This window comes from Mus musculus, chromosome 14, assembly GCF_000001635.26.
Source record: "Mus musculus strain C57BL/6J chromosome 14, GRCm38.p6 C57BL/6J".
NCBI lineage: Eukaryota > Metazoa > Chordata > Mammalia > Rodentia > Muridae > Mus > Mus musculus.
In genome coordinates this window covers 62,773,133-62,798,022 of record NC_000080.6, presented here as the reverse complement: position 1 = coordinate 62,798,022, position 24,890 = coordinate 62,773,133, and the positions used below count along the sequence as shown (strand labels likewise).

The following is a 24,890-nucleotide window of genomic DNA, read 5'->3' as shown; positions in this document are numbered from 1 at the left end:
ATGCTAAGGATGGGGCCCCAGTGGCCATGCCTTCCCCCACCCTGTGACCGGTTTCCCCAGAGCCGAAACAAAAACAACCTTTCTACTTTCTGCCTTAAGTTGCTTCTGTGGCTATTTTGTCTCATTGATGAGAAAAGAAACAAAGAGACCTTCTTGGTGCGGAATGGCTACTGTTGTGCTCTCTGCTGGTGTCTGTGTATGGGAATATGCTGTATGTGTCTCTCCATGCCTGGGTCTTTTCAGTTAACATAAAGCCCTCCACTCATTCATGTGGTAAATAAGAGGATTCAATGCCTCGCAGAATAATATTCCATTTTGTTTAATGCACTGCACTTTCTTTATTCGCTGCCAATGGACATCTTAGATGCATCCATTTCTTAGTTACTATAAATAGTTCGGCACTAGTTAAATTTTTATTTACATTTATTAAGTTATTGATTTGGGATGATACATACTATGGTGTGTGTGTGTGTGTGTGTGTGTGTATTTTGCCAGAGAAAACTGAGAGCCAATGAGGGTAAGGCACTGGCTGTAAGCCCAATGACCTGAGTTCAGTACTAGATCCTGTGTAAAGATGGAAGGAGACAGAAGAACCCACAAAGCTGTCCTCTTGGCACATGTGCAGTGGCATAAGCACCCACCCATTCACACATCACACTGCACATAATAATAGTAAAATAAAATAAAATAAAATAAGAATTCATAGTGATACTGAAGAAGGCATCCTTTCTGTGGCAGTAGAGGCCTGTACTTTTGAGGAGAAAAAAACTGAGGAGAAGATCTAAGTAGTAGAAGAAAGCTGTGGGAAGGAAGAAAATGGGAGCCACCAACACGAAGGTTTGATCGGCATCAGGTTACTTTACTAGCTCAGACTAAGAGCTATAACATGAGCTTCACCTACGTCCCTGGTCAGGCGTTGCTCATTCACCAGTGTTACTTATAATGGCTCAAGAGACAGGCCTGGAAAATACAGTTGTCAGATAAGGTTCTTGTCTGAGAAAAATATGTGGTCTGGCTAACAACATCTAAGAGGCAGGAGCTGGGTTTGTATCTATCCTCCCGATTTCCCAGACAGGGAAAGAAAGGCACGACATTAGGTTTCAAAACCACAGTCCGTTCTGAATTTGGAAGCAGAGCTGGCCTCCTGGCATTGGATATGGACTTTCTTAGGCTGGTAATACCTAACCTGCTAGATTATGGTCAGGGTTAAAGGCGACAGCAGATGGGAAAGCCCTATTCAGCCCATTTCCCCTCCCTCCCTCTAATGATATTTCCATTCATGTATTGGAGGGGCCATGGCCTGCACATGGAGGTCAGAGGACAACCTGCCTGAGTCAGTTCTCTCAGTCATATAGATCTCTAAGAGGAATCACAAGTGGTCTGACTAAGTGACGGGTGCCTTACCCACTCTACCTGCTCAGTCATTCTGTTAGCCCCGCCCCCTACCCAGTTCTTTATGATGGATAATTAGTATTGCTAGGAAAAAAAAAAACAGGATTCATTTTAATCAGTAACACTTGCAAGATGAGGAAGACGATGTAAGAACATTCAAGACAAGGGGAACAGATTCTGTAAAATTTGTTGTGGGACAGTGGTGGACTTGTTCTGGGAATGTGAAATAAGGTGGTTTGGGAGTCATGGTGGCAAAAGCCTTAATCCCAGCCTTGAATCCAGCAGGTGATCTCCTATGAGTTTAAGGCAGCATGGTCTACTTAGTGAGTTCCAGACCAGTCTAGGATGCATAGCAAGATCTTGTCTCAAGAGCAAACAAACAAACAAAGTGGTATTGGGACTGGAGAGCCGGCTCAGTGGTTGAGAGAGCATACTGTTCTTGCAGAGGACTTGAGTTCACTTCCCAGAATTTGTGTCAGGCAGCTCGAAGCTACCTGTAACTCTAGCATCAGAGGATCTGACGTCCACGGGCTCTGACATTTATCTGTATGGATCCCCACACAGACACAAGCATGTGCACACAACTAAAATGAAAGAATGGAGACATAAGTACACTTCTTAAAGGCGGCATTGAGGAGGAGGCTGGAAAGTTAGGTCAGTGCTATGGATTGTAGGTGGCTTGGGTTGTTTATACTCCAGAGTGCAGAAATGAGGGCTTGATAAGATCTTATCAGTTGGGAGAAGAGCTCTGGTGACCAGAGTGAATGAGTCATGATGTCTGAGAGCGAAGCTGAGGGGGGTTGGGGCGAGGTGGGGTGGGGTGGGGGTGGGGAGGATTTACCAAGATGCTCTAGCAGGGCTTGCGTTGAGACTTTGGAGGCTGGACCACTGAGGCAGCAAAAGAAACGAAGCATCAGGATCACCAGGGGATCCGGCAACCAAGGTGAGGTAAGTGAGAGTGCTGGGGATTCTGGAACTAGCTGTTCATCAGACTCTGAAGCACAAGCCATGTCTAGCACAGCTGACCAGAGACCCAGGGCTTTAGTTAGCAGGACTAGCTTTTGCTGGAAGGAGGGATGCACAGAACCTGAGATGTTTACAGACTAGCCAATCAGAAAATGGGTTTGGACTTTGGCAGCTGGGTCAGTTGGGGATAAATGGAATATCATCCAGTCAAAGATAAAAGCTGAAGCTCCTTCAAGTGAAGAACAGCATTAGCTGAGAGTCATTGAGAACGGCAGCGGCAGACAGGCATGACCCACAGTAGTGACCATTGTACAGATGGGCACATCAGGGATCTAGGCATGGTGGGATGAGAAGGGCATCAAACAAAATCAAAGCTCTGGGTGTAACTCTCAGTCCCCAATCTTTTACTCATAGTACTGTGAGATACAAAAGGGCAAAAGGGACAAAACCCTTCTCTATCTTTTCAAGATGGAGGCAGAAGAAAGGGAGCTACGTAGACAGTCACAGTATCTGGGTGTGATGGCACTGAGTCTGGGAAGGCAGGGACAGGTGAGTTCATGGGGCTTGATGGCCAGCAAAGCTGGTCTGATTGGGGAGGCCAGGCCAAGGGGAAACCTTGTCTTAGGAACAAGATTGTGGACAACTAAACAGTGATAGCTGAAGTTGTCTTCTAACTTCTACATGTACATGGGGGGCGGGGAGAGGAAGAGAGGGAGGGCAAGGGAGTGGGAGGGAAAGAGAAGGGGAGACTCTTGTGACTATGGATTGTGCCTTCCATACTCTTGGGAGCACTGGAAGATGGTAAGATGCCGAGAGGACATTTGAGAAGTAACAAGCTCATGGCAAAAGCAGGCAACACTACTTGGCTATGATTTGGGTTGGATGATGCAGGTTGGCGCAGATAGGTGGGCTAACTCTTGACAGGTTGGGAGTGGAACTTGCTGGCTCAGAGAAACCATGCCATTGAAGGCCACATGCTCTTCCTTACCAACACTGAGAGTTTCCTGTAAACTCGAAAGGCTTGTCTTCACTCTGGGTTTCTCATGTAGCCCTGCTGCTGCTGGGACATATATTTGTCGTCATCAGATGTGACAAACACTGGCAGGTGCAATTTTTCTTATAAATATCAGCACATTCCAGCTTTCCCTTCTGTTTCCTGCCTATTTTACTGTTGATATTTATTATATACCTTTGCGTTTTTTCTTTTTCCTTTGAGATAGACTTTCCGGTTGCTAAGGCTGGTCTTGAACTTGCTATGTAGCAGAGCTGGCTTCCTGAATCTCCCGCTGCCGCCAAGCCTGGAATCACAGGAATGTACCTCTATGCTTGACTCTACCTTTGTTTTTAAGCACTAATTCACCTCTGTAACGAGTAGTCTGGCATTCTGAGCCAGTAACATCATGCCTGGAGACTGTGAAAGACCAGTTGACTCTAGCCGCCTTCCTTTCTCCACAAACCAGGAGGAACCCTGGAGCAAGATCACAGCTCACACTATGCTGGCTGTTTGCTGTTTTCTGGCTGCTTAGCACCCAGCCCTCCCGGGTTCTGAAGAGCCCTCTCCATTCCTTGTCAGTAATGGTTTGGGGCCCCTTCCCGCAGCAACCTAACTGGTCTGCTAATTAATGAGGCCTGCCTTATTTTATTCTGGGCCAGTGCATTTTGAACCAGGTAACTGAAGTACTGTGGAAGAAAATTGGAGCAGGATTTATTTTGACAATGTTGTTTGAGCTCCTGGATGTCTGTCTGTCCCTGGGGAGATACAGGCTGTCCTTCCTGAACCTTGTTTTTCAGGTCCTTTCTAGCCTGTGATCTGTTCTACGTCTTTCAAGTAAATTCTTTCTGGTCTTATCTAAAGTTAGTTTCTCTTGGTTTTAAAACAAAACAAAACAAAACAGAACAAAATTAAAACTTGAGGCTGGTGAGAAGGCTTTCCTGCTGAAGTGTTTGCTGCTCTTCCAAAGACCAGAATTCGCTTCTAGTACCCATGTTGGTAGGCTTACAACCACCCACAACTTTAGTCCTGAGGGAATCATACAGCTGTGTTTGTCCTTCACAGATACACACACACACACACACACACACACACACACACACACTCTTTATAAATAAATAAGACAACTCCGTTTCTGACACAAGTAGAAAATATTTACAATTGTCTGGCAAATGTTTCTGCATTGCTTTAGGAAATCAAGGCTGAGAGAGATGGATTAAGGGACTGGGAGCATGACTCTGTAGTAGTCTATGCCTACTGAGCTTGCGTGTAAGGGTCTGAACTTGGTCTTCAGCATTGCATGAAGGACAGAGGGAGAGGAGAGGAGAGGAGAGGAGAGGAGAGGAGAGGAGAGGAGAGGAGAGGAGAGGAGAGGAGAGGAGAGGAGAGGAGAGGAGGAAGGTGAGGAAGAGAAGAAAGAAAGAGAAGAGAGAACATACACAATTATGAGCTGTCAGAACGAGGTATGGTGTGCATGCCTGTCATCCTAGCATTCAGGAGACAGAGACAGAAGGGGTAAACAGGGAGTGAAGAGTCAGCCTGTGCAACATAATGAATCCTAACTATGAATAGACAGGCAGGCAGGCAGGCAGGCAGGCAGGCAACAGGGAGATACTGTATCAAACGCTAGTTTGTTTTCCTTACATTTAATCAAATCATTTTCCACAGTTGCCCGCAGCAGGCACCAGGGTTTTGCTTATGAAATGGATGAGACTAGTAGACATTGACTGTCTAAGGAATCAAAATCATAAATATTCTTAGGAATAGTTTTATTATAGTGAACAAGGGACAAAGAGATTACACATGAAATGTGGTTATATTCCAAACATGTATGGATGTAGTGTATGTCTATGGTGAGCTTTGTGGGCACAATGTATGGGAATGGTCTGTGGTTCCAGTCAGTTCTTGTCTCTTTATTTAGTTTTTTGAGATAGAGTTTCACGTAGTGGTGAATTAGTTAAACCACTTTGGCTGGGGGTAGGTGGGTGGAATGTCTTGAGTGTGCGCTACACAGCCCAAGAGCTCATTGGATTCATTGAAGAAAGATACACATGCCAGCTATTTTTTAAAGATTTATTTATTTATTATATATAAGTACAATGTAGCTGTCTTCAGACACCCCAGAAGAGGGCATCCGATCCCATTATGGATGGTTGTGAGCCACCATGTGGTTGCTGAACTCAGGACCTTCAGCAGAGCAGTCAGTGCTCTTAACCACTGAGCCATTGCTCCAGTCCCCACCAGCTAATTTTCATATGCCTTGACTAGCTCAATGGCTGAATAGTTCTAACCCCCCTTGCAGCTAGCAAACATTCCCCTCCAGTATTCCTGAGTTAACATCTTTTCAAATCTATATTTCATCTCTGCTACTCCAGTCCCAATAGGAGAAGTGGCCCCCAGAGCCACTTTCCCGGATTCTTACATGATGGCAGGCCTTTACGTCTGCTGTCTTTTCTCCCATCATGGAGATTCTCTATTTTTCCTCTCTTCTTTGGTCCCTTGCCTACGCAATCTAAAAGTTTCACCTCTGTCTCCCTGAACAGCCATTGGCTGTATGGCAATTCCTTATTACCAGTCGAAGCCAGCTGGCGGACCCTCAGGTCTGGAAATGATGAGGCTTTTGGGAGCTGAATTAAGACAAAGCATTAGAACCAATTCCCAACAGTTCCACGAAGCCTCAAATTTACTATGTAGCTTAGCCTGACCTTGAACTCCTGATCCTTCTGCTTCCAACCTGAGTGCGAGGATTACAGCTACCATGTCTGATTTATAATCAACTCTTTCTAAGGAGAAAGGTAACCTATCAAAAACTTAACAAGGCTTTGGGGATGTCCTATTTTGCTTTCTACTGCTGTGCTAAAGACTGTGTCCTAAAGCTACCTGAGAAGGAGCAGCTATATTTGGCTTAGTGAGCCCAATCATAATCCATGATGAAGAGAATTCAGGGTAGGAACTCAAGTGGGGAAGGAACCTGGAGGCAGGAACTGAAGCAGAGACCATGGAGGAATATTTGCTCTCCCAAGGCTTGCTCAGCCTGCTTTCTTATACAACCAGGCCTACCCGCCCAGGGACTGAACTGCCAACACTAGGCTAGGCTCTTCCACATCAATCATTAATAAAGAGAATGCACTGGGTGTGTTATCACATGTCTTCAATTCTAGCATTCAGGAAGCAGAAGAGGCTGTCTCTGGAAGTTTGAAGCCTGCATGGTCTACATAGCAACTTCCAGATCAGCCAAGGCTACAGAATGAGTCTCACAGAACAAAACAAAACATTAAAGAAAATGCCCCCCAGACTTGCCTACAGACTAGTGTGCTAGAGGTATTTTCTAAATTGAGGTTTCCTATTCCCAGATGATCTGAATTTATTATGTCAAGTTGACAAAAAAACTAACCAGCACAGGAACTTAAAAATATCTCTGAAAAAAAAAAAAAAAAAAAAAAAAAAAAAAAAAACCTCCACAGTATTAGGTCTATAGAAGATATAAAATCAAAGAAGGTTATAAGGGACATGATTAGAAAAAGCTTCCAATATGGACCAAGAAATGTTGTATGGGACAGGGTAAGATACCAGTGCTGAGCAATGTTTTTAGGGATTTGGATGGAAAGATCATATTTGGTTGCTAGAAATCCAGAAAGGCTTTGTAGAGTGTTCTGGAAGGGGGCTTAGAAGGAGGAGTGCTGCAGCGGATACTTTGATGGATGTATAGCTGATTGTTTGTTTGTTTGGAACAGGATTTCTTGTGTAGCCTTGGATGTCCTTGAACTCACTCTGTAGACCAGGCTGGCCTGGAACTCAGAGATTTGCCTGCCTCTCCCTCCCTGAGTGCTGGGATTAAAAATGTGCGCTGCCAACAAATTAAGAGAAAACCTTTACAAAGCTATTCATGGTAACAATCACAAGTTGTGTTTCAGAATGTTGTCTTTAGGTAGAGGATTGTCCACATAGATAGGGTGCTTTCAGATAAAGGGCTAAGGTAAGGTAGTGGGAACTTGGGAAATTGGTCTATACTGGTGAGCTGCTGTGGTTATCAAAGCTATTACCAAAGTTTATCATGTGGACTCTCTAACAGTATATGCTAAATCTCTTTCTCAAGTCTTTTGTTGTAGTGATGGTAGGGTAAAGACCTAGGAGATGGCTATACTTAAGAAACAGCTAGGGGTTGATTGGTTCACTGGGTGAGGAGAAGGAGATCTTACTAAGGAGAAGCAGGATCTTGGCAATCTAGAGGTACCACCTCACTCTGAGATTCACTCTAATCCTTCTCCACTGAGCTCTGGGTCTGACAATGACTGGATTGCTCTACACTGCTTGGTTTCCTAAGACAAGTTCAGTTTAAAAGGGATTTGAAAAAGAGGAGAGCCATTGGCTGGAGAGATGGCTCAGCGGCTAAGAGCACTGACTGCTCTTCCAGAGGTCCTGAGTTCAATTTCCAACAACCATACAGTGGCTCACAACCATCTGTAATGGGATCCAATGCTCTCTTCTGGTGTGTCTGAAGACAGTGACAGGGTACTCAAATACATATAGTAAATAAATCTTTGGAAAAAAAAAAAGAGAGCTTGAGAGCTCACCTTGGGCTGGTTTGACACTTACCCATTGCTCCTGTCAGGGGACCTACTATTCCTGATTTTCCTTTCTGGCTCCTTGAGGTTCCTTTACCTCTTCCCTTTGAGTTCAAGAAACCTAAGCCCTCGGCTTCTGAGTTCATCCTACCTTTTGTCTTTTCCCTTAACCGGACGTTTTAATCAGCTTTCTGCTATGTAACAGATACTGCAATTTGGCCTAGATCTTTAGAAGGTCCCAAGCATGATCACTTGACCTTATGATTTTGGGGCCTATGGTGAGATCCTGCCTCTCTTTGATCCATGTGGCATTAGCAAAGCACTCATGACCAACAAACAAAAGAGAGGAAAAGGAGGAGGCTGGAGTGCCCTAACCCCTTTGACTGTCCCCAGTGACCTAAAGACCCCACACAGAGTGGGATCCGCCTTTTCAAGGTTTCATCACATCCCAGTGTGCTGAGCTGAGTCGCAAGCCTTTAGCACAAGGGCCTTTACAAGCTGTAAAAGAATAGCACCTGCCTGTGACCAGTCCCCAAAAGCCCTAGCAATTTAGTCCAGTACTACAGTTCATTCTACTTCCTATTGCGGCCCTGACTTCACTTTTTACATTGCACATGGCAAACCACGATTGTTCTGGTTTTGAGATAAGGTCCCACTGTACAGCCCAGACTGGCATCTAACTCCCAATAAAGCAAGAAGGAGAAAGAGAGAACATGTGGGGCAGTTAGCGGAGCTCTGGCAGAGAAGCCATGGATTGAGAACCTTAGAGAGGAGAGAGCCAATCTTGCAAATATGTCAGGTGTGCACATTCTAGCTTTTAGCTTTCATGCTTGTATACAGTGTACTGTGACCCTCCTCGCCCCCATTTCCTTCTCTTATGCCCCAACTCCTGGAGCTCCCCCTCCTTTGTTTTTTTTTTCTCCAACTAGTCTCCTGCTCCTTCCATGTCTTGTACATACACATGAGGTCCTTTTAAAGATTTGTTTTATTTTAATAATGTGTACTTTGTGTGTATGTTTGGGTGCCCGTGGAGACAAGAGGCATCAGATTTCCTGAACTAGAATTACAGGTGTTTGTGAGCTGCCAAGCCTGAGTGTTTGGAACCCAGCTCGGGTCCTCTGGAAGGGTGGGATGTGCTCTGAATTTATTGATAATTTCATACAATCTATTTTGATCATATTTACCTTCACACCTAATTCATCCAAGATCCACTCCCCATACCTTTACCTACCCCAACTTCATGTTTCTCTTTTTTTTAAAAAAAAAAGTCACTCACTGAGTTCAGTTTTGGCCAGCCACAGAAGTGCAGTTGCCTAACCAGCAGTCACATCCTTAGAGAAAACTGACTTTCCTTCCAGAAGCCATCCATTGTCTCTAGCTCCTCTGTTAGGGGTTTGGGCTAGTGAACCTTTTCCCACTCTATGCTAGCATGCTGACTGGCTTGATTTTTGCAGGTCTTGTGTAGGTAATGTCAGCAGATCATGGGTGCCATGGTCATTCCCTGTCCATTAGACTGTAGACCTTGAAAGGAGTATAGTGATAACTCCAACAGCATTTCTGTTGTTCAGTTATGACTAAGTTAGGTCTTTTGTGATTCTGTAATTATATTAAGATGGTTTTTCAATTTCTGTGAAGCTTTGCATTGAAAGTTTGATGGCGATTGCATTGAACCTGTAGCTTGCTTTCTGGTGGGATGGCTGTTTTCACATTATTAATCCTAGTAATTCATGTGCTTGGGCAGTCTTTCCACCTTCTGGTGTCTTCCCTAATGTCTTTCTTCAGGATTTTAAAGTTTTCATTGCTTAGGAGTTTCATCTCCTTGATTAGGTTTACCCCAAGGGTTTCTGTAGTTGTTGTTTCTGGCTAGTGTGAATGGGTTTGTTTCCCGGATTCCTTTCTGAGCCTCTTTGAGTATTATACAGGAAGGCTCCTGGCTTTGGTATTATTTTGTGACTGACACTTTGCCGAGAGTGTTTCCTGGTAGGGTCTCTCACTTACAGAGTGAGGTAATATGCAAGTAGACATCCTTTGCCTTCTTCCTTTCTTGCTCTGTATATCTTTTGTTTTCTTCCCTTGTCTTGCTGCTCCAGCCAGGACTTCAAGAGCTCTATTGAATGTGCTTAGTGAAAGTGAACACCCTTGGTTTTTTCCTGATCTCTGTGGGAATGCTTCAGAGGGTTTTTTGGTTTTGTTTTGTTTTCATTTGATATGGTGGTGGCTATCAGTTTGTAATAGATGTTAAGATATACTCCAACCTTAGTCTCTACAGGATTTGTTTTTGTTTTTGTTTTTGTTTTTGTTTTGAGACAGGGTATCTTTGTGTAGCGTTGGCTGTCATGAAATTAGCTCTGTAGTCTATGGCTGTCATAGGACTAGCTCTGTAGAGTATGTTAATGATCAAGTGATTTCTGTCTTTGAATCTGTTTTATGTGGTGAATCATACTTATTGATTTACCTGTGTTGAATCATACCTCCAGTGTGGAGTGACGTCAGCTTGATTATGGGGAGTGATCCTTTGGGTGTGTGTTGAATGCAGTTTCCAAGTATTTTATTGAGAATGTGTGTCTATGTTCAGACAAAGACACAGAGAGACTGGCTTTTAGTTTTCTTTTTGTTGTTGTTACACTTTTTCCCTATTTAAATAATTTCTATCCTGATTTTCATTATTTCTTTCCATCTACTGCTTTTGAGGTTGGTTTAGTTTTGTTTACCCAGTGCCTTAAGGCTCATTGTGAGCTTATTTATTTGAGATCCCTCCGATACTTTAAGAACTTCGAGCTATAAATTTCCCTCTTGAGATTTCGCTGTATCTCAGAGATTGCAACATCCTGTGTTTGTTTATCATTTAATTCTAAAAACATTTAAGTTTCCTCCTTGATTTCTGTAATGATCTCTGAGTCAGCATTCAATAATTGTTTAATTTCAATGAGTTTGTGTTTCCTGTAGTCTTCTTTTGCTATTGTTGTCTAGCTTTGTCCCATTGTAGTCAGACAGAGAACACAGAATGCTGTTTCAATTTTCTCTATTTGCTGAGACTTGTTTTGTTTTCTAATATGTGATATATTTTAGAGAAGATTTCATTGGGGTGTTGAGATGATTGTAGTGTAGTTTGTTATTTGGGTAAAATGTTCTGCCTTCATTATTATTATTATTATTAATGCTTCTGCAGGCAATCGTTGCTGCTGTGCGCTGTAACGCCATGCCATATCCAGGTGTGGTGGTTTGAATATGCTTGGCCAGGGAGTGGCACTATTAGGAGGCATGGCATTGTTAGAGGAAGTGTGTCACTGTGGGGGTGGGCAATGAGACTCTCCTCCCAGTCATGTGGGAGACAGTCTGCTCCTGGCTTCCTTTGGATGAAGATGTAGAACTCTCAGCTCCTCCAGCAACCATACCTGCCTGTTTCCTCCTTCCTGCTTCCTTTCCTCCTTCCTGCTACCATGACACTACTGTGCTTCCTGCTATGATGATAATAGACTGAATCTCTGAACCTGTAAACTAGTCCCAATTAAATGCTGTCCTTTATAAGAGTTGTCTTAGTCATGGTGTTTGTTCACAGCAATGGAAGCCTAAGTAAGACACCAGGGGACCACATTTTACAGTACTCCTCTCCATCCTCTGCTTTTAGTTTCTCTACTCCCTCTTCCATGATGTTCTCTTCTCTAAGACTGGGAGCTTCACCACTCTGTGGAGTGTAAACAAAAATATTTGGAATGCAGTTAGATTGCATGTCCATTTAGCAAAATACCAACAATAGATTCCTCCACAGACCTTGTGACCTCTCCAGACACAGGCTTTTGACCAGGTGTCTTAGTTACTTCTCTATTGCTGTTACAACACATTGTGGTCAAGGCAACTTAAAAGAGGTCTCATTTGATTGGACTTATGGTTTCAGGCGATTAGAATCCAAGATGGCAGAGCAAAGGCATGGTGGTAGGAACAACTGAAAGCTCACATCTTGATCCAAAAGTAGGAGGCAGAGAGATGAATGCTGAAAATGGTGAGAGTCTTTTGAGACCTCAAAGCTTGTCCAGTGACACACTCCTCCAACAAGGCCACACCTCATGATTATTCATGAACAGCCCCACCCACTGGGGACCATGTGTTTAACAAACCCATTTATAGGAGTAATTCTCATTCACACCACTACACCAGGGACACAGTACCAGCTATGGATTGCCTTCCACGGAGTGTGATCCAATTGAGAAGTGGTTGGTTATTCCTGGAACGGTCAAGGCACTATTAAACCTACAAGTTTATCTCGGGTGATAGCTTGTTGAGATCATTGAGGGCTTTTCTGTCCAATAGTCTGAATAGCATCCTCTGACATGACGAAAGCCAGTCAGCAGAGAGGAGGCTTCCTATTGGAGGGTTTTGTGCAAAGTTGTTGGGATGCGACTTCTGCTTTTAAAGCATCATTTTGGATGCAGAATTCCCAAGAATGTGAAGTAGGATAAAGGTGAGAAGGCCTATAGCCCAGGAAGAATGTTACAATAGCAATCTAGGCTAACCGTGCCCAGATAGAGGAAATGAGGTCATACTCTGCACACATTTTAAAGCTAGTAGAACGGATATTTGGATTTCTAGATGTGAGATATAAGAGGAGAACGGATGGACTTTAGAGCAGAATACCAGAAATCTCTTTGCAGTGCTAAGGAGAGAACAATGCCAGAGACAGAGATCTGAGAAGCACTCACAGTCGTGCCAATCACACAAGAGCATGGGAAGATAGCAGAGCACATCAACCCTCAGCAGCAAGGAAGGTGAGAGAGTAGAAAAGGAAGCCACAGCCGGGCAGTGGTGGCACATGCCTTTAATCCCAGCACTCGGCAGGCAGAGGCAGGTGGATTTCTGAGTTCGAGGCCAGCCTGGTCTACAGAGTGAGTTCCAGGACAGCCAGGGCTATACAGAGAAACCCTGTCTCAAAACAAAACAAACAAACAAACTAACAAACAAACAAACAAACAAAAAAAGGAAAGGAAGGAAGGAAGGAAGGGAGGGAGGGAGGAAGGAAGGAAGGAAGGAAGGAAGGAAGGAAGGAAGGAAGGAAGGAAGGAAGGAAGGAAGGAAGGAAGGAAGGAAAGGAAGCCACAGTGATGGAGGAAGCAGATGGGCTGCCACTGATTACATGGGACTTTGTACTTTGTGACAGTCTTTGAAAGAAATGAATCAATATTGCCCAGTACTGTTGTTTTGGAAAGTGGGGTGGTGATATGATCTAGTCCTGTGTATGACAGAACATCACAGAACACACCTGGCAGCTGACAGAACTTTGATTGGGGAGAGCAGAGTGACCATTTGTATCCTTCTACTGTCTTGGTGCTTTTGCTTCCGGCTGCTCACTCTGTACTTATGAATTATGTGTGACTCACCTTTGATGAGCGAGTCTATTCATCTCCGAAGCAGTAACTGACGTTTGTTTGGGTTATTTTTCTTTTTTTTTATGTATAAAACACTAGAATTAATGTCCAGTTTACTTTTGTGACTATAAATCCTTCAAGGGAGTAAAAGTGGACTTCATGGGGCTTTTCTTTACACACTTGAGCTCCATGTGAGAGTGAGTGACACAGGCAAGACCCCACCACCACCACCCCCCCACTAACGTTAAAGCCTCCATTCAGCTGCAGAGTAAGAGGTCTTTTCTGCTCCAGTTCCCAGCAAACTGCTCAGTTTTCCATGCATACACCCTAGGCTTAGGAAAGCGTCCCACAAATGTCCTCCACTTTGATTTGGATCGTTTGTTTGTTTGTTTGTTTGTTTTTTCCCCCTAATCCTAGATCAGCACCGAACTCCCCATGGCTACATTTCATCAGCTGCAATCAGATGTGTGGCTCTAGTCCAGCCTCTTCTGTTTCCTCCCCTCCCTCTGGCCTTCTCACTCAGTGACGAGCCTCCCTCTGCCCCTGTTCTGGACTACATAAACTTTCGTCTAGCATGGGCATTCATTCCGCCCCTTGGTCCTTTCCTTTGTCAGAACACACCAAGGACAATGTACACTATGATTTCCAGCCTTTGAGATTCTTCTAGCACATAACAGATTCCAGCCTGAAGATTGTTAAATTTAGAAGCCTTTTCAAAAAAATAAAAATGGGTTTGTACATTTTGTTACCTATACTTGTTAGCATAGAAAGAACTTGCATGAATTTGCAGTTACAGAAGCCAACCCGGGGGCCATACCATACATATGCCAAGCATTGTTTTTTTGTTTGTTTGTTAGTTTGTTTGTTTTATATATTTTGCTTTAACACTTACAGCAACATTCCATGTTCAAGTGCTACTGCCATGCTCATCTTTCAGGCAATTAAATAACATGCAGCTTACACAGCCAGAAACGGACTTCAAGTCAAGCTGTCTGGCTCCACAGCCAGTGCCCTACACTCCCCTGCTTCTGTGGTTGCTCAAAAGGAGAATTTCACTGATTTTGTTGTGAAGGTCCCCTGGGGACTGTCACTGAATGTGAAGCTCAGCCCTCACCGCCCTCTACCACTGAGAAATAGAAAATGCTCTCCGACATTTCGGGAAATGTTTTCTAGCTAAAGGTTTCCAGGTGAGGCCCAACAAGAGAAAAGTGAAGGCAAAAAAAGATGTGAAAATATGCATGTCATTTGTCAGTCTATCCTCCCACCCTTCTGGTTTTCTCAAAGTTTTGTACATTTTAAATAAATGCATAACTTCTACAAATATTTCAACTTTCAAACACATCAGTATAGCTGCAGGGCTTAGAATAAGTATGGCACAGAAATGTGGCCATTTTGAGGTATGCCTGCAACCCTCTTTTCTTTTTTATGTGTGGGGCTAAATGATCTTGGATAGTCTAATGCTCATTATACAAAAGATAAACTCTACTGTTTACCAAGAGCCTGGCACACTTTTTAATAGTGCAAAGGTAAACTTGAAGCCAGCCCGTGCCAATCCTCAAAGTCACAACGTGAAAGTCATGGTTTTCTTCCTGTTCACTTTTGGCTCTCAGGCTTGAGAACATTACACAAATGCCCATTGTCCTTAACCATCTCCAGTCCTTCCCCAAGGAGACCTGGAGTAAGAGTGGACTGTGCATCGTGTTTTCTAGGCCGAGCTAGACCCTCTCAGTGGACTGTGCTGGGGACGCTGGGTTGCTAAGGTCATCACAGAATGAAATCACCTTATGAGGCTGAAACGTAGACTTCCACGGCTCTATTTTAAGTGACTGCTCCCTCAAGAGGTCCTCAACAAGGCGGGGAGCTCTGTGCTGGAAGGGCTACAGTCACTCAGGGAGGAAAAATGGGCAATTATGAGACATATCCTGAAATAGAAACATCTAGAACTTGGACTCCTATTTTTGCTCACTTATTAAAATAGCCTGCCAGTCTGAAACATCTTGATGATCCTACAACAAATCTTAGGAATTATCAGCATCAAGGAAACAGCATTAGACTTTGTCTGTCCTCTCTGGCCTGCAACACGTCTCTTCCATAGTGTCCTGCCAGAGCTTGGACAACAGTGGATGAGAGAGATACCTTCATGTCCCCAAGGATTTCAGATTTAGGTCTTTATTATTAGAACAATCTAATGACACAGAGATTTTTAAAAACATATCTCACCGCACAGCAAAATGTCTGAAGTACACATTACAAATCAGACAGTGGAAGTCACTCACAAAAATGTTTTCATCGTTTAAGATTTGACTAATTGAAATTGTTTTGATCCATTTTTATAGCTGAGAAAATAAGGTAAGACATATTTTAGAAAGGATTTTTACCCACAATGCATTCCGCATTATTGTTTCAGCTCTACACTCCTCCCCGCCACGGTACACGTTGGGGAAGGGTTAAGGAGGACTGAGAGAAATGTGTTACTAGCACTTTCCAGGCCCTTGGTATGAAGGAATATGGCAGAGATGTGCAACCAGGTTTGTGGGAGCTTCCTACCGAGGAATTGTTTAGCCTGATCTGTTCAAAGAAGAAAACTCACTGGAGCTGAGGGCATAGAAGATTTCATATTCTTTTTTTTTTCCTTTGGACACCCCCTATCCTTCCAAGGTTTCATATACTTTATGAAAATGAAAATGGTATGCCTTAAAGCATAAAGGGGTCTTGGACAATGCCTTAGAGGAAACATGGAGATCAATTTAACCTATTTTCATTATCTGCAAAAGGTTGAAATCATTAAAGGAGACAATGCATAATTGTAAGCCATGGAGTGCGTGGCCATGGGGTGTGTGCACACCTGTAATGCCAACACTTGGGAGGCAGAGGCAGGTGGAGCTCTGTGAGGGAGCCACCCTGGTCTACAGAGTGAGTCCTAGGCCAGCATAAACTATATAATGAGATACTGTCTTTAAAAGGAAAGAACAAAAGAAAAAAAGAAAGAAAGAAGAAAGGAAGGAAGAAAACTTCAGGAAAAGCTCAAAATTAACACACACACACACACACACACACACACACACACACACACACGCTGCAAAATGAGGGTTCTAGCTGGGCAGTGGTGGCGCACACCTTTGATCCCAGCACTTGGGAGGCAGAGGCAGGCAGATTTCTGAGTTCGAGGTCAGCCTGGTCTACAGAGCGAGTTCTAGGACAGCCAGGACTACACAGAGAAACCCTGTCTTGAAAAAAAACAAACAAACAAAAAAAAAACAAACAAAAAAACCAAAAAACCAAAACAACAACAACAACAAAAAAAAAGCCAACAAATAAAAAAAAACAACAAAGAGTAAAGGGGTGAGGGGCCTGGTGGGGGTGAGGAGAGCTTGGAGGCCTAACTTGATGATTCAGAGGGAAACAGAACTTTTAGCAATGGGGCTAGAAGACACTCATGTGATATTTTAGCAAGAAATACAGCTGCATCCTGCCCATGTCCTGAGACTTTTTGTGAGGGCCGTAGTACTTACTTTGGTTGAGGAGATTTTTAGGCTACCTAACACTGAGTCTTAGGCATCTTAGGCATGGTCATTACTGATTGCTGTTACTTAGATCTGTGGTGAAACAAGTGGCAAACACATGAGGCAGATGGAAAAGGGGGAAATGTCCAGCTGGAGAAGAGAACACTAGATTAAGACTGCGGTAAATCACACATAGAAAAAGAGAGATTGGTGGCATTGAAGAGGAGTTTTGGTTCTGCCCTGCAGTAACAGAAAAGGTTCCTAGACTGCAAGACCACACCAGGCCAAGCCTCCAAATATTAAAGAGACCCTAAAGGGTTTCTTGCTCCTGGAAATCAACTGCAGATACAAAAGCGAGTGCATCTGTGGCCCATGGGGCCAGGGGCCAAATCAAGCTGGCAGCCAGCTTGGCAGTGTTGTCAGTGAGGTACTGGTTTTGGAGATAAAAAGAACACAAGATAGAGGAGGCCGTGTACTCTTCTGTGGTTTCAGAGCGCCTTTGAGCCTGATAATTCGTGGCAGGGGAGAGCCTGAGAGGAGGCCCTTCGAGGTCATTGTGTGAAGCTCTGATAAGGAAAGCTAAGTTTTAGTAGACAACCCAAGATGTTGGAGATGCCAGAGATGTGAGACACGTGCCAAAGACAGCTGCACACAGTAGGTGGAACTAGACCTAGAGAGCTATATGTTTCAGGCATCGAAGCTGGGGATGGAGCCACCTAAGTCCCTTGAAGCAGAAGCCCCAGATACCAGAATATGAAGCTACAGAATTTGGGGTTTGCCTTACCGGATTTTCTTTGGTCACCTTTCCTCACTAGGCCCCATTGTTCCCACTTGGAATAGTATTATATACTATATTCTTTGCCATTATATGTTAGAAGTATGTAATTTGGTTTTTTAAATTAAAAAAACTACAGGGAACATAGTTAAGGTCACCTCAAGTCTGAGAAGTGACTTTGTACTTTTGAATACTGTTGGGACTATAGGGGATTTTTAAAATTACTTTTATTTGCATTTATTTTTATATTGAAGCTGTTTTCATGACATACGTTTTTGTTTCTTCAATTTCTTTTGGGATGTCTTTTTCTCCTGTGCTATCTCCTCTTCTGGCTTTGGAACAATTTATTCCTCTGTACCGACCATCTCAGTGTTGCCCAGGGAGTACATGTGTGGGCTGTTTCGGCTTTGTAAGTTTGACAGCACATCTTAGGTGCCTTGTCATCTGGATGAAGGCCTAGACAATCTACAGCTAAACTCTTAAGTTCAGTATTACTATTAGTGTTTTTAAGCATGTGCAGCAAAATTTCAGCACCTTTTGGGGGGCCACTGACCCTGTGACCAGCCCCACTTTTTGATTTGGTCATACCTTCCAACTCCACCATTTTACTTCTGGAATGGCACACATGTCTCTGTTACTTGGTGGCTTTTTGGATATGCATACTTTTTATGGCCTGGGCAGTTTCATGGCTGTTCTTAAAGTGAATATGAAGATTTGAACCTCTTGCTTTACATGATTTTGTTGGATTTCCTGGGTCAACAGAATATCCATTCATTTTCGCGATCACCTCAGGCTGCTTACAAGAAGAGGCACTATGGGGACCTCTGAAGTTGGACTAAATGAATTTTCCATCATGAAGATGGCCATGCGCTTATGTGCTTTCCAAGCAGTGGAAAGTTGTGGTTTGAATGAGAAATGACACCATAGCACATGTATTTGAGCACTGTTTGTGGAAGTTATAGAACTTTTTAGAACTGGAGCCTGGTTGGAGGACCTGTGACACTGGGGGTGGACACTGAGGGTTTAGAGTCTCACCTCACTTCTCCCTTGCATGCTGTCTCTCTGTCTCTTCTGTATGTGGATGGAATGTGGTTAACTCCTGCTCCTGACTCCATGTCTTCTCTGCTCACTGTCATACCTTCCATGGCAAGATGGACTCCATTCTCCTTGATCCATTAGCCAAAATAAACCATTTCTTCCATAAACTGCTGTGGTTATAGTATTTCATCACGGCAACATAAAAGTGGGAATAGAGAAAAATATGCTTGGTGTCATAAAAATTACGGAAGTCAATCACAGGCAACAAGGGATAGAATACAACTGTGAGAGGGGGAGTTGGAAAGAGGTCAGGAAAGGACTGTCTGGATGGCCAAGGGATTTGTAGCAAAGTAGGTAAAACTTGACGCGTGAATTTTACTTCAAATCCTTCCTCATGAGTGAGTAAGCTCGACTTCAAAAGCAAAGGGAATAATGGTCAATGTTGATATGGGCCTCTGGGTTAGAACAGCACACGTGCTGACTTAGGGGACAGCAGGGAGCTTGAGCTGTTGTGGTGAAGCAATTAGAAGCAGTGTTTGACTTTTTGAGACAGGGTCCTACTTTCTAGCCCAGCATGACCTCTAATTCTGTATCCTCCTGCCTCAGCCTCCTGAGTGCAGGGACTACAGGTGCGAACCACAATGCTTGGCTTAAATAAAATAATTTAAAGAAGGTCAAAGGTTATCTTTAAAAGGTTTAACAATAGATGATGGAGTCAATGTAGGCCAAGGGAATTTAAGCAAGAACAGCTAAAAAGAAAAAAAAAAATTCTCCTGACTCTCTAGCGGTACTGAGGTCTCTAAAGCTAAAGTTTGAATATATATATATAATTGCATTCATGCAATTTGAATGTACACAGTTATATCCACTGGCTGATGACTCAAGTGTTTTTCATTATTGTAGAGAAAAATGATAAGCCATATTTAAATTGAAAAATGTGGGATTGAACTTTGTAAACTGAAATCACCAATTTTTCCTTCATATTTATATTGACTGGATTGTCTTGGGAAAGCAAATGTCAATCAAAATCATATCGCAGAGATCAGAACACTAAAATTACAATGTTTCTACTGGCAGCACCAAAGGCCCGAACTGCTGCAGGAAACGCTAAGAGGCCAGCCAGTTTCACCATACAGTATGAGTCACAGCTCTGGAGCCCTTGTGTGGAACACAGCTTTTCTGACTGCATCCTTTCTGTGAGCTTCCCTTTATTGGGTTGCTACCGATGCAGTAAAGATTAAGCATAATGATTTCTGTGTAGAATATTTTTCAATATTTAGCTTCTTTTGCTGCATGCATGCACGTGTGCATGCGTGCGTGTGTGCGCGCACACACACATACTCCTTTTATACTGAGTTTACTTGAAAGACTATTCTTTTAACAGTAATTTCTGATTATATTCTAGGGTAAAGATGTTAGGCCTTTTGTTTCATCATAAGGCTGACTCGCGTTTGTATCACTTCTTTGAGGCAGATGCTAAGCTCTAGATGTGTTTTCCTATTGATCTTTGGATACCAAGCAGGTATCTCTAGGTGTGTTAGAAAGGTCTTCTTCCACTGAGTCACATAGCTAACCATAGATGCTTTTAAAAAAATCATGATCAGAATATATTGTATGAAAACAAATTTGTTTCAATACAAAGATTTTATTTATGTATATATAAATGTGTGTCTCTGGGTGCACATGTGTGTGGATGTCCCTGGAGGGTAGAAGAGGGCACCAGGTCCTCTGGAGCTGGCTATCATGGGTGCTGGGAACTGAAGAGCTCTCAACGCAGAGCCACCATGGCAGCCCCCATAGGTAATTTTAGATCCATGAAAGAAAATGTTTTATTTCTATAAAGTAGTTCAAAATGGTTAATTTTCTCACAAAAATATCTGTCCCTTCACATATTTTATAACATCAAGTATATTTTTATAAAATTTCTGGCACTGTCATACTAAGTAGTGACACATCACAAATTGCTTTTTACTCACAAAAACCCAGGGTCCCTACAGGGACATTCTTTGAAGTTTAGGGTCTTTATTTAACAGCATACAAAGAATAGAAATAAATGTCACCAAACTGAATATACACTACTTAGAATAAAATACACAATTCAGTGACAATTAAAACAACAAATATTATCTAATAGTGGTGGTGCACTCCTTTAATCCTAGCACTTGGAAGGCCAAGGCCAAATCTCTAAATTCAAGGCCATCCTGGTTTACATAGTGAGCTCTGGGAAAATCAGAGCTGCATAATAAGACCCTGTCCCCAAAACAAAAATCACAAATATTTTTTGAAATCATAGAGAAGTAGGCAATTTGTATCATAAAAATTTGAGACTACATTCTTTCTCCCATTCTTTCTTTTGGAGATTGGCTCTCATATATCTCATGTTGGTCTCCAACTCACTGTGTAGCTGAAAATGATCTTCAAGTCCTGAGCCTCCCACCATGACATAGGCATAATGATTTTGTGCACTGTGTAAAGATTATCCTTGCATTATTCAAATGCTGATTTCTCTGCCCCCACATCTGGTTGCAATCTGGACATGGCATTGTAATGCTTATTCTAAGAATCTCCTGCCTCAATGTTACTTAAACATTTCTCCCCATTTAGTCTCCAATTTGTCAATAAAAGCTGACCAGCCAATGACTAGCAAGGGAGAGAATAAGGCTGGACTTCCTCCTAGCCGAGGAGTGGTGGTGGGGGAGTGGGGATTGGTGAGGAAGAGACAGTAAAGGAGACTCCATAAGAAAACAGAGCCTAGAGAGCCAGATCAGTACTAAAATGCAAGTACCACTGGGATTTTGACTGGGAGGTAGCCAGATTAGTTTCAAGGATTAACATAGAGTAATATTGCTCAGTTGTTGTGCCCTTAAAGCTTGTTAAATAACAGATCTGTCTCAATTATTCAGTAGCTGTCTTGATTAAGAGGAAAACTGCAACAAAAATTTATTAAAAAGCCACTAACACAACCTTCTGAGTGGTAAGTTATAAGTGTGTAACGCTACATATGGTTCTATGGCTCAGGGGATCCAAACCAGAGCTTTGTGTATGCTCGGCAAGCACAAGATCAACTAAGTTACAGTCCTAGCTCCAATACCCCTCTCTTTATTGTTATCCAAATACTAGTGTTCAATAAGATGAGGGTTTTGGGGGGCTGAAGAAATAGCTCAGCGGTTAAGAGCACTGACTTTTCTTCCTGAGGTTCTCAGTTCAATTCCCAGCAACCACATGGTGGCTCACAACCATCTGTAATGGAATCTGATACCCTCTTCTGTCTGAAGACAGCCACAGTGTACTCATATAATAAAATAAATAAAACTTTTTTTTAATATGAGGGTTTTTTAAAAAAAGTTCTGTATCAGTAATTTAAAACCAATTTTTCCTAAGTTATTTTACTACCAAATTGAATTCATTATATGTATGAAAACATTTCTTTGTAGTTATTAGAAAAGAAATCCTGGGTTGGTGAGATGGTTCCATGAGCATAGGTCCACACTGCTAGTCCTGATAACCTTAATTTGTTCTCTGAGATCAACATGGTAGAAAGAGAGAATTGGCTTGCAAGCTATCTTCTGACCTCCATGTGTGCATGCTCACAAACCCCTATAGTTAAATACTAAGTGGAAAAAAAAAAGAAAAGAAAAGAAAAGAAAGAAGAGAAGAGAAGAGAAGAGAAGAGAAAAGAAAAGAAAAGAAAAGAAAAGAAAAGAAAAGAAAAGAAGTGCAGAGCCATCACCATTTGTTTAGTTTTTCATCTACTCTTCAGCATTTAGGATGATGCAGGCACTTGGTGTGACCTCTTATGACCTTAGCCCAAGTCTATGGGTAACCGTTTGTTGCTCCTCCTGGTTCACTTACTTACTGCCTTGGTTGCACTGGAGCTAGCAGTATGCTCTGCCAAGGTCCCTTGCAAGTGGAAGTAGCCATGTTACCCTGCTGGAGTGAGGACCTAAGAGGAAATGAACAGGGGCAGTTCCAGAAACTTTAAGGGAAACAGCTCAACTGGCATGCTTCTTTTTCTTCTTTCCATCGCCTCTACCAAAGCAAACTTACAGAATGATACTTGGCTAATGATGGGCAGACAAGCCCATGTGGAGACTGGCTGAACAAGAAAGCAGAGAAGGCTTAATACTCCTGATGACATCAGGGAACAGAGTAGATGAATGGAGAGGCTGCCTGCCCACCTCCACTCTGACACACATTATGGAAATAACCCGTTTTTCAGGTTTCTTTATTTATCAATGCCTGTAACCCTCAACTGATTCACCTGGGAGGAAATGGTGACCTTTAACTTAAGTGTCTGGCAGGAGGAGGGTGGGACAGGAGAGTTGACACATAGGTATCAGAATAGCTTCGGACATGATTTCTGGTGGCTTCCCAAACAATGTAAAGAGTTTTATAAACATTTCCTTTTTTTTTTTTTTTTTTTTTTTTGAGACAGTGTCTTTTATGTCTTCCCTAGCTGGTCTACAAGGCCAGATTGGTCTTGAATTTACCAAAATCTGCCTGCTTCTGTCTTCCTCCAAGATGGTGAGTGGCGCACGCCTTTAATCCCAGCACTTGGGAGGCAGAGGCAGGTGGATTTCTGAGTTCGAGGCCAGCCTGGTCTACAGAGTGAGTTCCAGGACAGCCAGGGCTACACAGAGAAACCCTGTCTCGAAAAACCAAAAAAAGAAAAAAAAAAGAGAGTTTTCTAATCCAAACACACAAATATGTATTTTAAATGTAGCCATGAATGTATTTTATTTACCAGTAAAATATATGTAGACTATTTACTGAATGTTTCTAGGCCTTTTTTTTTTACTTTGGTTTTACACAATACCAAATTAATTACCATAATTCAAATTACAAGCTTAACTTCCATAAACTAGTGTGAGGAAAGCCAGGGCTCTGAGTGCATACCTCACAGTGACTACGCATTGGAGAATGAGTACCAGTTGCCTGGCAAATTAAGTTGACATCCTGGGATCTGCGATGTGCCTACTGTTAATGATAAACTTTTCATGTACTCTTTGAGGCCAGCCTTTGGACATTAGTGACTGGAATATTGCCCTTTATCCTACCATGTCCTTAAGAACAAATTCTTGCCTTCGATGGTATTTTGTTGACTGTCTCCCTGCCTTTGTCTGATCTCAAGTGTCTGTTTGGTTCCAGATTTCAACAGTCAATATGGGGATGGGAGGTCCCTCAGCCAATAGTCCCACGTGCAGGTAAACAATAATTAAGGCCACACCCAGCATCTTGCATCTAGATTCAGATCCAAATTCTAGTTCCATTCTGCTTTGCAGCCTCAGACAATGCATTAGATCGCCATGAATTCCCTGCTGTAAAAGGGGAAGCTTAGCCTACACTTCTGTTAGGTCACGTGATGGAGGGGGCTAGGGCAAGGATATCATGGTGTGCTTGTTCTTGCCCCCTGTGGGGCCAGCTACCTGTGGTCATTGCTGTGACCTTTCATCACACTGACCTCTGAACACTTGCAGCCATGCTTGCTGAGCCTCCTAACTGCCGACCATGCGCCCTGTGGCATCTCAGCTCAGCAAGAGCCCACATGCCCTGCTTGCTTCCCCATAATTTTATTATAGCGATTTTTCTGGAACACCTTTTTTTTTTTTTTTCCTCACGGCAGCTTAGACATTCATTCCCTTTCTACCTTCTCAACCTCTGAATTTGTCATTCAATATACATTAACATTTTACTGTAAGGCAGGGTATTATAGGGGTCTTCAGAGAAACAGAGTTAATGGAAGATATATACATGCATATGAATGAAAATAGGGAATTGGCTGAGAATTTCTCAGACCTGTAGTCAGGAAGCAGATGCACTGGTTCAAGCTTGTCCTCAGGCCTGACATCAGTCAGTCAAATTCTAGTCACAGACCAGTAGGCTCAAGATCTAGGAAGAGCTAATGGCGTCTATTTGTGTTTGAAAGCAGAATCAGCTTGAGGCAGCTATAGGCAAGGAGTTCATTCTTATTTATCGTTGTCTCTCTGTCTCTCTGTGCCTGTCTCTCTGTCTCTCACTCACTCTCATCATTATTAAATTCTAACTGACCTTGCACTGCAAATAACTCCCTGTTATTTCTATAATATGGGTTTCAAAGAGAAGCATCGAGCCTTTGATAATATGTATTTCATTTTCTTCCTTAAAATGTGTCAACATGCCGGACGTGGTGGCACACACCTTTAATCCCAGCACTCGGGAGGCAGAGGCAGGCGGATTTCTGAGTTCAAGGCCAGTCTGGTCTACAAATTGAGTTCCAGGACAGCCAGGGCTATACAGAGATACCCTGTCTCAAAAAACCAA

General features: G+C 42.8%; 2 long non-coding RNA genes and 1 pseudogene across 4 annotated transcripts in view; 1 reads left to right on the top strand and 2 right to left on the bottom strand.

Annotated features, from left to right (window-relative positions):
• 4931440J10Rik (RIKEN cDNA 4931440J10 gene) overlaps positions 1 to 24,890 on the bottom strand; it is a 69,626-nt gene that overhangs the window by 32,104 nt on the left and 12,632 nt on the right. The gene's annotated exons all lie outside the window — the stretch shown is intronic.
• On the top strand, positions 1,917 to 24,205 carry Gm35678. 3 transcript variants are annotated; one of them, XR_003951244.1, is made up of 4 exons: positions 1,917 to 2,046; positions 2,250 to 2,340; positions 2,827 to 2,907; positions 23,739 to 24,205. It is a non-coding gene; the product is annotated as a predicted gene, 35678 (long non-coding RNA). The 3 variants fall into 3 exon arrangements; XR_003951245.1 differs by lacking the exon at positions 23,739 to 24,205 and adding an exon at positions 3,579 to 4,480; XR_874687.3 differs by lacking the exon at positions 23,739 to 24,205 and having other exon boundaries at positions 1,919 to 2,046; positions 2,827 to 3,048.
• On the bottom strand, positions 17,816 to 18,333 carry Gm18146 (predicted gene, 18146; annotated as a pseudogene).